Source organism: Vulpes vulpes, chromosome 1 (assembly GCF_048418805.1).
Source record: "Vulpes vulpes isolate BD-2025 chromosome 1, VulVul3, whole genome shotgun sequence".
NCBI classification, from domain to species: Eukaryota; Metazoa; Chordata; class Mammalia; order Carnivora; family Canidae; genus Vulpes; species Vulpes vulpes.
In genome coordinates, this window is record NC_132780.1 from 155,716,508 (window position 1) to 155,733,386 (window position 16,879).

A 16,879-nucleotide genomic window follows, 5' to 3' on the forward strand; every position below is an offset into this window, starting at 1 on the left:
AAATGAGGGAGCTGACAACAGATGAGGGAGAAACTTAGCACATATACTGTATGCTGTTTCTATTTCCCTTGCTGCTGTGACTTGTCACTTAGAAACTTCTGCTTAGCCTTGCACATAGGCAGGTTACAGCTAAGACTTGCAGAAACTGCTTTTTACCCAAAATCTGCCTTACCCAAGGAGATAAGGAAATATGTAGAGAAATGACTATGTTTAAGATACATTAATATATACTAATAAATTAATAATGGGGGCACCTGGGTGGCTCAGTGGTTGAGCATCTGCCTTTGGCTCAGGTGGTGAGCCTGGGGTCCCGGTATCAAGTCCCACATTGGGGTCTCTGCATGGAGTCTGCTTCTCCCTCTGCCTGTGTCTCTGCCTCTCTCTGTGTCTCTCATGTATAAATAAGTAAAATATTTAAAAAAATAATTACAGGAATGTTATGACCAGACTCCTGTGCACAAAGATCAACTGACTAAAGACAAAGATCTTACATGACCCTCAAATGTAGACCTCATATGTCTACAGATGTCTGTAACCTTTTGACCCAAACCCTTCTATATGGCCTCCTTTTGCTACCACAAAAGAAGCTTGTATTTGATGTTGGGGGGGTGGGTAGTTCTTTAGAAAAATAGTCTGCCACCTCCTTGGTTTGCTGACTTTCCAAATAAAGTCATTTTTTGCACCCCACATCTTAACTCTCAACTCATTGGCCTGTTGTGCAGTGAGCAGAGCAGCCTGGATTCATTTGCAACATCATATAGATTCTGCAGATAGTAAATAGGGGAATATTATTGTGGTGGACAAACTTTAAGATGTGCCCCATGATCTTCACATCTTGCTGTTCATGACTTTATATAATCCTGTCCCCTTGAGTGTGAACAGGCTGTGTGATTTACTTTTAACCAATGGAATGTAGTGGAGGCAATGGATGTACATGATTTCATGGATATGATTATATAACAGTATCCTGACTATATTGCTGGAGTGTCTCTTCCTTCATTGCTGGCTTAAAAAAAAAAAAAAAAAAGCTGCCATAAATCCTACAACCACAAGGAAATGAATTCCGCCCACAACCTGATAAAGCTTGGATGCAAATCCTTCCCTGACCAAGCTTCTAATGAGAACTCAGCCCTGGTCTATATCCTGACTAGAGCCTTGAAAGACCCTAAGCAAAGGACCCTACAAAAGACCCAGACTTCTGATCCTCAGAAACTGTGATACAATCAATGTGTCTTTTAAGTCACAGAGTTTGTGATCATTTGCTACATAGCAACAGATAATTAATATAACAATGAATGAGTCTATACTCATGAATTTGATGACTTAGATAAAATTGTCATTTTCCTTGAAAAATACAACTTACCCAATCTCACCCAAGAAGAAATAGGTAAAATATGGAATCTGCAAAGAAGATTCTAGAACTAATATGTAAGCTTAGCAAGATTTCAGGCTATATGACCAATATACAAAGAATCTATTGAATTTCCATATACTTGCAATAAGTAATCAGGAACTGGAATTTTTTAAAGTATCTTTTATAATATGAAAAGTATTGAATACTTAGGGTGGGTATATCTGACAAAATAATACTAAATGTCTCTGTAGACTGATAAAATCTTTCCTTAGATAACATTAATGGCCATCAAATGTTACCTGCTCAGTCTCTCAGGCTTTTTTAAATTGTTTTACATGTGTCTAAAATTCACAATCACATATTCATTTTATATAACTGTCAGAAACAACCAATTTATATTTTGCTAAGTTTGAACTATTTCCAATTATTATGGTAGTTCTTAACCACTGGGCTTTAGTACAGATGACCTTATTTTAAATTCTGGCATGACCGTTAATAGTTGGATAACCTAAGACAAAAATTCTAATACCTTGCACCTTAATTTCCTGATTTATAAAATTGGGATAATAATACTTAATGGCTCTGGAAAGCAGAGTATTTTTGTGTCAGCTCTGCCACTTTCTTACTATATAATTTGGGGCATGTTAAGTAATATTTCTGGTCTTACTATTACCTCATCTGTAAAACAGGATAATAATAATACCTACCTCATAATGTGGCTAAGAAGATTAAATGACATAATTGTGCACCTGAAACTAAAATAACACCATGTGTCAACTATGCCTCAATAACAAATTTTCTTTAAAAAGATTAAGTGACATAAAATATATAAAATGGTTTTATATTAGTACTGAGCATGCAATAAATATTAGTCTTTGTAACATTGAGACAGGCTGATATATGCTCAACACACAATGTTTCATAATGTTGGAGGCTATAACTATTTGTAACTATTATCTATAATTGGGCCATTACAAAACTCAGTACATAATACATATTTGTCAAAATGTTTTTTATTTTTTCTAGACAGTCATTTAATCACTTTATAATATAAAATTGAGTAGCCTTGATTGAATCAATATGTGAAGATTTAATATGATCTTGAAATATGAGGCACCTGAGACCATTAATTTTTTAAACTTTTTTCAGCAGTAGACTTTTTTTTTTCAAATAAAATTCCTCTTGGAAGACTAGATAGATAGATAGATAGATAGATAGATAGATAGATAATAAAAGGGAAGTTTCTCAGTCTAATCATAAGCCCCTAAGGCTGCATTAAGTGGGCACCTGTCACGTGCCAGGTACACTTCTAAAATTGTAGCAACCCTATGGTGGCTCTGGAAGTCTCCTTTAAACAATAAAGTGCAACAAACACAGCTTAAAACCCACTCCTTTGAAACTGTAAGCTACTCAAGGACAAGAACCTTATGACACATATCTTACCAAATATCTAGTATAGTATTGGCCACTTAGTGAGCATTGAGTAAATATTGTTAGGACTGAGTGGCACAAAAGGATCTAAGGCAATCTTAGAGTAACCCCATGTGCTAACAAGTAGCTGTTGCCTCGTGCTATCCAGAGTGTTTCTCGGGATGCACAACTACAATATATCTCTGAATGGCCTCAGGACTCCAGGGAGGCCTTCCTGAAATCTATCAAAAAATCTGACCAAGTCTCCAAGGAATAATATCCACTGCCCCAAGGATCTCCAAAACTTTCTTGATTTAAATCTGATTGAGAATTTCCCCAAGCACCAAGAATTATGGCATGAGCTGACACTGACACAGGCACTCTCCCCATTGTTTTCAGTTTCAAGTTAGATATCAAGTAAGGGAATAGTAAGGAAAGAGAAAGTAGGCAAGGGCATCAAAGATGAAATGTATCAGGACATAGTTTGTTTTGTGTGTTATCTCCTTTCTAAATGCTATAACTCCTCTATTGTTGAATTTCTAGATTTGTTGAGGACAGGACCCTTGATCTAAAGTTCTATTGCATTGTTTATGCTATTAATGGTTCTAAGAATAATAAAATGATCTTTTATTGAGGCTTTATAAGATGCTCAGTACTGTTAAAATACTTATCAGGCATAATTAAATGTTCTAGTACTCAGTGAATACTTGGAATTTAAAAACTCCAAAAGAAAATATTTTATGTAGAAACACAGGTAAGATAAACAAACAAAACACATAAGAATATATGGAGTTTTTATTATAACCTAATAGTAAAGGCCAAGAGAAAAACTAAAAATAGTGATTTTTCAGGATTGCTTTTAGAGACTTAATAAATGAGGGTAAACTAGGGGCAAGAAGTATTGATTAGAAGGTTATTTTCTGGTTTAAGTATATGGAGTGAGAGTAGAAAATATTAGCACTGTAATCCCTAAAACTCATTACAAAAACTCTAAAATTGACAGTTTCTGAATTAAAGTATCAATGTTGAACACCCTGATTAATAAAATATAAAGCAACACCATACATCACAGAGGTTACTCATTAGCATGGAGATCTGTAAATTAGTAATAATCTTCAATTCTTTGGCATCTAATCCTACAAGACATCCTTGGTCTTTACAAACTGAACTCACAATACAACTTCTGCATCTCAACAAGGGCAGATGATAATAAGAATAGTTAAATACTTTTCCTAAATCTATAAAACCTTTCTTCTAAGAAATGGATAGATGATATTATAAAATGAGTTCAAAATAAGATTAGTTGGCATTTATTACATAAATCATTGTTTACCCTAACATCTAATTCTTGCTCTCTTCTTACTTAACCAGATTTATCTGTGACAAATGACATTGCTTTATGAATAGCATGAGCCCTGTTTTAACTAAGTGGATCACTGGACTAGAAATAGAGATTCCTGTGCTGTATTTCTAGCTCTGAGTAGTTCTGTGACCTTAGGCAACCTTCTCAGCAAGAATCTCAAATCATCATAATCAAAACTAAAATGTCATTTTCTATCTACAGGATAGATTGCATAAGAGCTGTTATATGATTATCTTCCTTTATCTAAATAATATGAGTTACTCCAAATAAAAGTAAAGTAGCATAAAATTATGTTTATATTAGTGTCACATTTAATAACTTGTAATGATTTAACTTTAATAGAATAAGATCATAAGCTCAAAAAGAATAGAGTTTTGATTGTTATTTAAAGATAGTAACTCTTATAAAAATATATAGTAGCTTTCATGTGTGTACATGTAATTCATTTATATCCAACTAAATGATCACAATTATCTTAAATATTACAAGTAAGAGGATTTGCTAGTCTTGTGGCTGTTATTAGTCTTGGTGACTAATGTTATTAGTCCTGATGACTTCTTATACTTGTAATAAGTATAAGAAGGGGGCAATTAAGAAGAGTGGGCATTGGAATCACAAACCCTTCACTGCCTCTATAGTAACCGTGGTTAAGGTACAACTCTAGCCTTTAGGAAATGCAGAAAATAATACTATCTCATTTTGTTTTGTTCTCTTTTAGGAAGGTTAAGTGTGTTAATAGATATAAACTGGCACAGGACCTGATGCACATGAAGTGCTCAAAAAATGTCAAGTTTTATATTCTTTCAAGAAATTTTGTGAGACCTTTGATACTTTTGTTGTTATATATATAATATATAACACATAAATATCTCTCCATTTCTTGAGATAGCTAGAGTGGCTCCTACACCTAGAAGTCAAAAGAGTTTTCCGGTATTTTATGCCTTTACTTCATGAAGTTCTAAATTGTCAATAGATTTTACTTCCTACCCTAGATGTTGGATAAACAATGTTGTGTGAACTCTCTTGAGTTTCACCTAGGCATTTTTTATCCTTTCATCCACTTTCATCAAATACATGAAGAATGTATATGTTAGGGTGAGAGGTGAGGCCATTTATTTGCTCTAAAAAATGAGATTAAAAATTCAAGGTGAAACAAATTATCCTCATTTCCTGTTTTGTTGGCCAATAAGGAAAGAAGAAAGCTTTAATGCCAAGGTCCTTTTATTCATATCTCACATTTCATCTCTTCTTCCATTTCCAAAGATGATGCAATTAAAGAAAGAAAGAAGAAGGGGGAAAAATGGAGCAGGATTTAGTTAGGGTTGTCTTCCATGCCTCATCTTTGAAAAAAATTACTACAAGGCAGCAGGATACATTACCACTGTTTCAAATGCTCCTAAGATAGAGAACTTCTACCAACACTGGAATACATGTTTATATTAAAGGAATTTAGCACTCCCTAGAGTACAGATGAACAATCAATAGCCCAAGGGAATCTATGAAATGACATTGAGGGCCAAACTGAGAAGTAATGAATATATATTTTTGATATACTGTATCCTGTCCTCTCTCAAGTCACTCACTCCTGCTTTATACCTCTCCTTACTCCCTCCAGGCTGCCACTAACAAATGAAATTGAAAATTCTTTTAATAACTGAATATGGCTTAAAGTGAACTGAGTCTGCTTATAGAGTAGTTTCAGTATTTTGTACCCATCATCTCTGAGATGAATATATACTTTAAAGGAAAGTTGAACTTATATTAAAAAAAAAAATGAAAAGCCTAGTCTTTGTGAAAAGCTTCTATCAAACAACACTAAAATAATTCTCAAGTACATCTAGTGCCAGTTATTAAGTTACTGTCTCTTGGCTCCAAACCACCCTCTGTTCTCTGCGTTGTGACACTGGATCTAGGACTCTGGAGACGCCACATCTGCTTTTTCAGCTGATTCTTGGAGTAGAAGGAGACTACAAGGCAAGAGGAAGAAAAAAGAGGGTGCTTCTTCCTGTCTGTTTTCCATTCCTGTGAGCATCACCCCATTAAAGCTTCTTCATCTTGGGAGCAAGAGTTTCTTCCCATGGATGCAGCTGATGGTTTGCAGGTTTTCCGAGAGTCACAGAACCAGCCTCAGCACATCCTTCCACCACAAAGCATCAGCACCAGCTAGCTGAGCAACTCAAGTCTGAGTTGCAGCGTTGCAGGAACTGTCCTCTGAGTTTCTGAGTTTTTGTAATTCTAATGTCTTCACTGTTCTCTCAATCCTATGAACAGCTGCTTTCTATAGCTGTTACTTCCTTGATGACTAGAATTCACTTTTTAAAAAATATCTATTTCTTTATTTTAGAGAGAGACAGACAGTGGGGAAGGGGGTAGAGGGCTCAGAGGAAGAAGGAAAGAGAGACTCACAAGCAGACTCTCTGCTGAGTGTGGAGCTCAATGAGGGGCTCGATCCCACAACCCTGAGCTCATGAACCAGAGCCAAAATCGAGAGTCCAATGCTTAACTGACTGAGCCTCCCAGGTTCCCCTAAAGTTCACTTTTTACTCTTTTAGTTAGCTGGTCAACAAATTGATATTTAGTTAACAATTCTTCAAATTCTCTCTGTTTAGGTATCAGGTGTGATTTCTGTCCCCTGTCTGGACCTTGACTAAGATACAATTTAACACATATAAAGTGGTAATATATAAACTAAGTACACTGAGATAGTTTTGAAATAAAACTGTATGGGGGCACCTGGGTGGCTCAGTCCATAAACAACTGCCTCTTGATTGCTCATGATTTCATGATCTCAGTGTCATGAGATGGAGCCTACCTTAGGCTCTGTACTCAGCAGGGAGTAGGCATGAGACTTCTCAAGTCTCATTCCTTAAGAATCAGGAATGATGATTCTCTCTCTCTCTGCCCCTCCCCCCACTTGCATTCTCTCTCTCCATAAATAAATAAATAAATAAACTTTAAAATAAAATTTTATGTAAAATGGAACATGAAAAAAGGTAAAATAAGTGTGTAATTGTTAGAGATTGTAGGATGGAGTGAGGAGAAAAAATAGTAAAGAAAAGGAAGGGAGGGCTAATATTTCTTCTAACAAAGTGGGAAGATAAGAAATACTGTCCATGGTAAATATAGTAGCATAAGTATTAGTATAATTTGAAGTTGTATAGGTGACCAGTAGAAGAACTAGGGCCAGTGACATATGACAACAGAATGAAGAGAAGATGGAAGATAAAGTGTAAGCAAATTAAATTATATTATAACAGAGCAGAATGATGTTTAGAAATGATCAATAAAAAGTCATAGAATAAGCACATTATTTACCTACATAAAGATGAACCCCCCAAAATTAGATACAAGTGATTAAGATGTTTATCTCTGAGGGACAATACTGGAGATGTGCTGGAGCAGGACAAAGCATAGTTGTCCTTCTCATAAGTGTTCCCATTCTATTTTTAATATTTTATTAACCTGTTCAAATTTGCATTTTAAAAATGCAGGGAAAAGGACTTTCACTTCTGTAATAATGGAGTGTCCTACTTTTCCCTATTTCTCCCACTAATTACAATTAAAAACAAATGTGTTTAAGAAAAACATAAGAAAGCTGGAGAAGGTAGGGAGAAGGTAGACTAGGTAGGAACCTCAGGACCCAAGGAACAACACCCTGATGAGATTCCTGGGTCTTTCTTCTGCCTCATATATTCCAGACATAGAAGTGAAGAAGCCAGCTACTAGGAAACATCAATAAGCACAGATGAAAAAAACCTCAACAAAAGTCCACTCTTTCTAACCAAAGAATCAGGAGAGGAGAGAGTCAACCTTGCAAGACAGAAAACTTATAGACAATAGCTGCTCTTCTCCAGCCAAACAGAACAGAAACTGCTGTAGCCTACTCCCAGCCAGCCCCAGCAGTGACAGTGAAGCACATGTGGGGAATCAGAACTTTCACTGCCCACCCCACCCCACCCCCCAGCAGTAATGGAGCATCATTCCTCTTACTCACTGAGGTGGTTACCAGAAGAGTCAGGACTTTCTCCACCAAGCAGAGATAATGAGGACACCCTCTACCCACCCCACCTCCTACCCTATGGTGTCAGCTGAAACTACATAGAGAGCATGAGAAAGGAACTGAGGATTCTGGCTCCCAGCCAAAATCTTATTGTGATTTTTCAGACCTGATTGTAGGAAATTAAAAATGCTTTACTGAGCAGGCCTCAGCAGGGAAAGCTGCCCTCCCTACACCAGACTTGGTGCCCAGTCAATGCACTGCAGACTCTAAAGGGAGTCAGGGACTCAGGCCCACCTGGCTGGTCTTGTTCTTATGCTTAGCTGCATCCTTAGCCCAGGGCCCTTCCATTGGAAGTTTCCATATTTTGGTAGTTTCCATACTTGGGAAACCTGAAGATATTTTCTCTACTCTGACTGAGGACTTAATATTTTTCTACTTCTAGTTCTTTCCCCCACTCCTTTCCTCCTGACTTTTGGATCCTTAAAACAGTAGTAGCCTTTTCTTCAAGGCTCACTCAGCAGTGATATTATACCCAGGCCCCCATATCTGTGTTGATCCACCTGACCCTCAATTGGCTCCCTACTCCATGGGGTAAAACAGAAAAGGGGGGAGCCAACTTTCTTCCCAGTTTAGATTTTTGCTTATACTATCACAGTAAATGATTAAAGGTTTGTTATTTGGCTTGTTATTTTAATGGGCTACTCTGATACCTAGCAGCTCACCTCCCCGTGGGTTAGCAAGTACCCCTTCCATGGGTGAGATATCACTGATGGCCTTGTAGGGAGTCAGAACTTCCACACTCACCTGGCAGTAGCAAAGTAGTGTCCTCTTCCCTTGATGGACTGGAATTAGAGAAAGCCAGCCAGAACAAGTTTAGATAAAATATAGAGTCTTGGGATGCCTGGGTGGCTCAGTGGTTGAGTGTCTGCCTTTGGCTCAGGTTGTGATCCTGGGGTCCTGGAATCAAGTCCCACATTAGACTCCCTGCAAGGAGCCTGCTTTTCCCTCTGCCTATGTTTCTGCCTCTCTATCTCTGGTGAATAAATAAATAAAATCTTAAAAAAAAAATCTAGAGTCTTATAGCCAAACGTCCAAGTTTCCATCAAAAATCATTCATCATACCAAAAACCAGGAAGATCTCAAACTGAAAGAAAAAAAAATATATCAGAGAGAATAGAATTACCTGACAAAGCAGTCATAATAAAAATTTTTAATTTACCAATTACATTCCCACCAACAGTGCATGAGAAGTTTCTTTTATATTACATCTTCATGAACACTTATTTTTTTTCTTTTTGATATCAGCCATCCCAAAGGGTATGAGGTGATATCTCATTGTGGTTTGGGTTTGCATTTCCCTGGTGATCAATGATGTAAAGCAATCATCACAAAAATTTTTCAACAAGCAATTATGAACACACTTGACACAATTTTAAAAAGAGAAAATCTCAGCAAAGAAATAAGAAAAATCAAATGAAAAGTTTAAATTTAAAAATATAATAATAAATAAAAAGCTCAGTGGGTGGATTCAACGGCAGAGTGGAGGAAATAGAATCAGTGAACTAGATCATAAAACAGTAGAAATTATTCATCCTGAACATCAGAGAGAAAATAGGCTGAATCAAAAGTTTACAGATCCATTGTGAGATAATCACAAAAGTTCCAACATTCTTGTTATCAGAGTCCCAGAAAGCAAGAGGAGAAACATAATGGGACTGACCAAAGTACTTGAGGAAATAATACCTGAAAAGTTCCCAAATTTGACAAAAGACTTAAACCAACAGATTCAAGAAGCTGAGTGAATTCCACATAGTATAAACCAAAGAAATACATAGCAAGCACACATCATAGTCAAACTTCTGAAAATTAAAGACAAAGAAAAACTTTTTTTTTAAGATTTTATTTATTTATTCATGAGAGACACACACAGAGAGAGAGAGGCAGAGACACAGCAGAGAGAGAAGCAGGCCTCTTGCAGGGAGCCTGATGCAGGACCCCATAAGCCAAAGGCAGTTGCTCAACCACTGAGCCACCCAGGAGCCCCTGACAAAGAAAAACTTTTAAAAACAGCAAGAGCTGTCACACATGTACTACTCTGATGCATGATACTGAAATTGAGGGAGGCTATGTCTATATGTATGGGGTATATAGGAATAAGGTGTATATGGGATCTCTGTACTTTTCTTTTCTTTTTAAAGATATATTTATTTATTTTAGAGAGAGAGAGAGAGGGAGGGAGAGCACAAGCAGGGGCAAGGGCAGAGGAAGAGAAGCAGACTCCCCCACTGAGCTTGGAGCCTGATATAGTGCTTGATCTTACCACCCTGAGATCATGACCTGAGCCAAAATCAAGAATCAGACATTTGACCCAACAAGCCACCCAGGTATTCCAAGATCTCTATACTTTAGGCTCAGTTTTGCTGTGAACCTAAAACTGCCCTTAAAAATAAAATATATTTTAAAAATGAGAGAAAAATGCCACCTTATATATAAGGATAAACAATTTGAATGAGAATGGATTCCTCATTGGAAAAAAAAAAAAACCATAAAGTCAGAAAGTAGTAGAATAACATTTTTCACTTGCTGGAAAAAAAGTACTATGGATCCAGAATTCTATATACAGTGAAAATACACTCTAAAAATAAAAGGAAAGCAAGATGTTTTCAGATGAAGAATGCCAGAATTTGTTGCCAGCAGACCTACCCTAAAGGATGGCTAACAGAAATTCTCTAAAAGAAAGAAGACAATTAAAATGTATTCTTGTAATATCAGGAAAAAAGAAAACATAAGTCAATACAACATATTTTCCTTCTTTTGGGTTTTCTGAATTGTTTGAGAGTTGAAGCAAAAATTATAACATTGTCTAATGTGTTTCCTAACAGGAAGATTACAGGCATCTATGTGGCTCAGCTGATTAAGCAGCTGCCTTCAGCTCAGGTCATGATCTCAGGGTCTTGGGATCTAGCCCCATGTCTAGTATCCTGCTCAGTGGGGGATCTGCTTCTCCCTCTTTCTCTGTCTTTCCCCCACTCCTCCACTTGTGCTTTTTCTCTCTCTCAAATAAATAATGAACAGTGATAAGTTTTATTATGACATAATAAGTAAATATATAAATATATAACATATATATCAAACATATGCATACCATAAAACCAAATAAACATATAAATATTACATATCATAATGCCTAAATATATATATTCATATGCCTATATATATATATATATATCATAATTTCTCAAGGGTCTATCTATATGAAGAGACACACTCAAAAATACTATAGATAAAATAGAATTCTAAGAAATATGCAAGTAACCTTCGGAAAGATAGGGTGAAGAAAATACAAAAGGAACAAAAAATAAATGACAAACTTAAGCCCTAATGTATCTATTATTATAGATATAGATATAGATGATATAGATATAGATATTTTTCTTAAATATGTTTGTACACATGACCCTGAGATCAAGACCTGAGCTGAGATCAAGAGTTGGGTGCTTAACTGACTCAGCCACCCAGATGCCCCCCTAATGTATCAATAACTATATTAATGTACTTTGTCTAAATACACTAATTAAAAGCCAGAGATTGACAGAATGAATTAAGAAAACATGACCCAACTATATGCCATCGAGAAGAAATTCACTTCAAATAGACAGTTTGAAAGTAAAAGAATAGAAAAGAGATGTATCATGTAAGCATTAATTAAAAGGGAGCAGGAATGGGCAAAACTATTATCAAAGAAAGTAGACTTCAGAGCAAGAAATAATAAATAATCAAAGAGAGGGACTTTATATAACAATGAAAGAGTAATCCACCAAAAAAATAATAATGATCCTAACATTTAGTGCAGGATGTGACTACACCAAACAACAGATGTGCAAAATATATGAAACAAATTCATAGAACTGAAAGGAAAAACGAAGAAATTTATAATTATAGTTGGAAACTTCAGTGCTTCTCTTTAAATAATTAATAGAACAACTAAACAGGAAATCAGCAAAGATATTTAAGAATTCAACATCACTGATCAGTAGGACCTTATCCATATTTACAAAACCTTCTAGCCTGGCAGCCTGGGTGGCTCAGCGGTTTAGCGTGGCCTTCAGTTCCAGGCGTGATCCTGGAGACCCAGGATCGGGTCCCACATTGGGCTCCCTGCATGGGGCCTGCTTCTCCCTCTGCCTCTCTCTGTGTCTCTCATAAATAAATAAAATCTTTAAAAAGTAAACAAAACAAAACCTTCTACCCAGCAACAGAAGAGCACACCTTCTTTTCTTTTTCTTTTTTTTTTTTTTTAAGATTTTATTTATTTATTCATGAGAGAATAAAAGGAAAAGAGAAGAAAAATAAAAGGGAGAGAATAAAAGAGGAAAAGGGGCACCTGTGTGACTCAGTTGGTTGAGCCATTGGCTCTTGACCTCAGCTCAGGGCCTGATCTCAGGGTCTGAGAGAGAGCTCAGGTTCAGTTTCGAGTCTGCTTGAATTTCTCTTCCTCTGCCCCTCACCTGGCATGTGCTTGCTCGTTGTCTCTTTCTAAAATGAATAAACCTATAAATTAAAAAATTAATCAATTAAGGAACTGGAGGATATAAAATAGAAAATCTCACACATGTGCCCTCAAAAAAGCAAAACTTAAAGACTGAGAGACTGATTTTCCACAAATGTTTGATTTATAGAAAACTGATAATGTTGGATTGTTCTTAAACGCCAGGGAGCTGGTCAGGGTTACCTCATATTAACCTTAGGAAATTTTTGCTTATAGTTTTCAGAGACATAAGCAAGAAATGACCCAAGTCAGGTTGATCTCACAAAATAAACTGAATTAAGCCTTATTTGTATGATTGGACTGTTTTTGCCTACTCAGGGAATTTTCAAAGCTGGTCTCCATTTGTTTTTGATTTTCACAGACTCTCACTGAACTCTCTCCTCTTTACACTTCCTGCCTATAAATACAACCTACCCAAACCCTCAATGGACTTACCTATAACTTAATCGGTTTGTGTGTCCTGAATTATAATTTCTGTTATTCCCAAATAAGCTCATTGTTTTGACAATTTTGAGCTTGTTTTGGTTTATTTCTTTTTAGATCAACCAGGAGATATCACTACAGACCCTGAAGATATCAAAAGGATAATAGAGATTGCTAGGACAACTTATTCACATAAATTCAAAAACTTAGATAAAATGGACTAACTAAAAAAAATGAGTGCCTGGGTGGCTCAGTCGGTTAAGTGTCTACCTTTGGCTCAGGTCACAATCTCAGGGTCCTGGGATGGAGACCCCCATTGGGCTCCCTGCTAAGCAGGGAGCCTGCTAACCCTTCTACCTGCCACTCACCCTGCTTGTGCACTTTCTCTCTTTCTTGAATAAATAAATAATATCTTTTGAAAAAAAAAGCCCCACAAACTACCATAACTCATCCAGTATGAAATAGATCATTTGCATATCCTCATAACCATTGAAATTGAATTTATAATTTTAAAATTCTTAAAAATGAAATCTCCAGGCCAAATGGCTTTACTGGAAAATTCTACCAAATATTTAAAGAATTAACACTAATGCTATATAACCTCTTTCAGAAAGGAACAGAGCAAGAAACATTCCCCAATTCATTTTATACAGCTACTATTACCATGATACCAACACCAACCACACACAGTACAAAAAAAAAAGAAAAGAAAAGAAAGTGATAAATCCATATTTGCAGGCCACATATGCAACAAAGGATTATTACCTAAAGCATAAAAATAACTCTCAGAACTCACCAGTAAAAAAATAAACAATCCAATTAGAAAATTGGCAAAAGATATGAAGAGACATTTTATTGATGGCAGTGGGCACATGAAAAGATGTTCAACATGATTAGCAATCAGAATTGCAAATTAAAATCACAGTGAGGTATCACTACATACCTACCAGCATGGGTACAATAAAAATAGTGACACTAAATGCTAGCAAGGATATGGAGAAACTGGATCTCACTCACTGCTGGTAGAAATATAAAATGGTACAGCCACTCTAGAAAACAGACTGGCATTTTCTTTAAAAGCTAAACATGCAATTACTACAACAATCCAGCAATTGCACTCGTAGGCATTTATCCCAGAGAAATGAAGACTATGTTCACACAAAAACTTATACATGAATGTTTATAGCAGCTTTATTCATAATAGCCCCAAACTGGAAACAACCCAGATATCTATCAGTGGTAAATGATAAAACAAACTGTAGTATATCTGTATCATGGAATGCTATTCTGTAATAAAAAGACTTGAACCTTTGGTGCATGCCACAATTTGGATAAATCTCTAGATAATAATACTTTGTGGGGAGGAAAAAAGCCCAATCCCAAAAGGTTACATACCAATTCCATTTATATAACATTCTTGAAATGATAAAATTAGAGAGATGGGGAGCAGATTAGTAGTTATCAGAAGTTAAAAAGGAGATAGAGTGTGGGAGGGGAGTGGATGTGGCTATAAAAGGCAACATGAGGGATTCTGGTTGTGATAGAAATGTTCTGTCTCTTGACTGTAGCTATGTCAATCTCTTGGTTTTGATGTGTACTACAATTTTGCATGATATTACCAGGGGAAGATACTGGGTAAAATGTAAGCAAGATCTCTCTATTATTCCTTACAACTGCATGTAAGTCTACAATTACCCAAAATAAAAAATTTAAAACATAAAAAAAAATATTTTTTAATGCAAGGGAAAAGACCACAGTTCTCAGCCAGTCAACATGATAAGAGACTACTTGGAAAGAAGGTGGCAGCTCCTTCAGGTCATGGACCATGATACCCTGTTTTTTCTCAAAATGTGGTTGTTTCACCCAGTATTTCATAAGATGTATTAACTCCCTAGCATCCAATTGTTTATGATCCACAGGGATTTGGTTTCCTTTACCAAATTTTGCAATTCTAATGCAAATTGAATTTAAGCTGATCCAACTGGGAGTTGCTAAACCCCATAAATGCAATTATAGTCATAAAGAGATGCTGTAAAATTGATATTAGAACTATTCAACTCTCAACCTCCTCCTAGCCCTCCCCCTCCTTCACACACACACACACAAAGTGCTTTTCTTTTATGCATGTGCTGGGAGTGTATTCCAGGTAACCACAGGCTGCATTAAGATATTGATTTTAAATTCTCCTTCGTTAAGTATAAGCCAAGAACAAATCATTATCTTGACTTTCTGAATTACTACAACATAAAATAACTCTTGATGCTGCGTTTTTGCATCTCTCATAATTTTTTTAAGGTTTTATTTACTTATTCATGAGAGACACAGAGAGAGAGGCAAAGACATAAGCAGAGGGAGAAGCAGGCTCCCTGCGGGGAGCCCAATGTGGGACTCGATCCCAGGACCCCTGGATCACAACCAGAGCTGAAGGCAGATGCTCAACCACTGAGCCACCCAGATGCCCTCTCATAGTTTGTGGACACTGTCCTGTCATATTCAGATAAGGAGCCCAATGCTCCTAACAGTTAACTAAAAGGACGGACACTTGGGAATTTCCAGACCTTTCCTTTTTATTGCAATTATCTCTTTACCCTTTCTCTCCCAAGATAGTAAATACCATGGTCATTGTTCTGCTACAAACTGTTGTGTTTTTTTTTTTCTCACACAGGTGTAGAAAACTAAAACTATAAACAGAGAAAGATTAGAGAAAGGAAAACCAGCTATTTCTGATCTGCCTTCACAATGTAAAGTGCCTCAGCACAGATTCTCGATTGTTTTATGTGCTAATCTGAGCTGTTTGGAAAATAAACAGGCTGAGCAGGAAAACAGTTCAGAGTTTAGTCACTTGCCAGTCAAATCAGTTCCCTTCAATTTTACACTCTCTAATCCTTTTCCTAGCAATTCAGAGTTTTTTTTTAGTTACTAAATTATTATAAATTTGTTTTTCTCTTTGTGGATAGCTTGATTAAAATAAGATTATGAAAAGGAACACTGTCTTCTTGTGACCAGATCATGGAGAACTGTTACCAATAATCAAATTACCTGTTAAAAATACTCTTGCTCCCTCAAAATTCTGCTCCTATCTAAAATCAACCAGAGATATAATAAGTAGCTCGAATAAATTGTAGCCTACACTAGAGGCCTGTTTTCTTCAAGTTATTGATTTGAAAAGATATATCATGCATCTAATTATCTCTATATCTCTAGTATTTAACAAGATAGCGCTTAATACTAGTATAATCATTTTTAACTTCATGTGTAATTGTAGCCATTTAACAGAACATAAATTATAGCATTTAGATTATGTCATTTTCATAAAAGGAAGCCATTAAAAAAATAAATTATTTATGTGACTTTTCCCCATACTTAGACCAGCATTCCAGTTACACTAGGTGTTTTGTTTTGGGGTTTTTTTTTTTCTTTTCTTTCTTTTTTTTTTTTTTTGGTAACCAAATTCTATTAAAAAAAAAAAAAAACAAATTCTATTAATAACACCTCAAAATAAAAATATGTTTTCACAATAAAGCAGGTCCCCACCCACCTTCTTCTCGAAGAAAATGCAGCTTGTCTTCCAGTTTTCATCCTCCTCCTTAAGTAAATCTGCCTTTAGTTTTGTGGCTTGGATCTGAGGTATTTGTCTACAGGGCTGTACAAACAAATAGGGGCATAATTCTTTTAAATAAGGAAGAGATTCCAGCACAGCCTGCACAACAGCTTCTAGAAACCCGATCCTGTGACCCAAAACTATCTATAAATTGCTGTTCCTATTCATTCACTCACAGT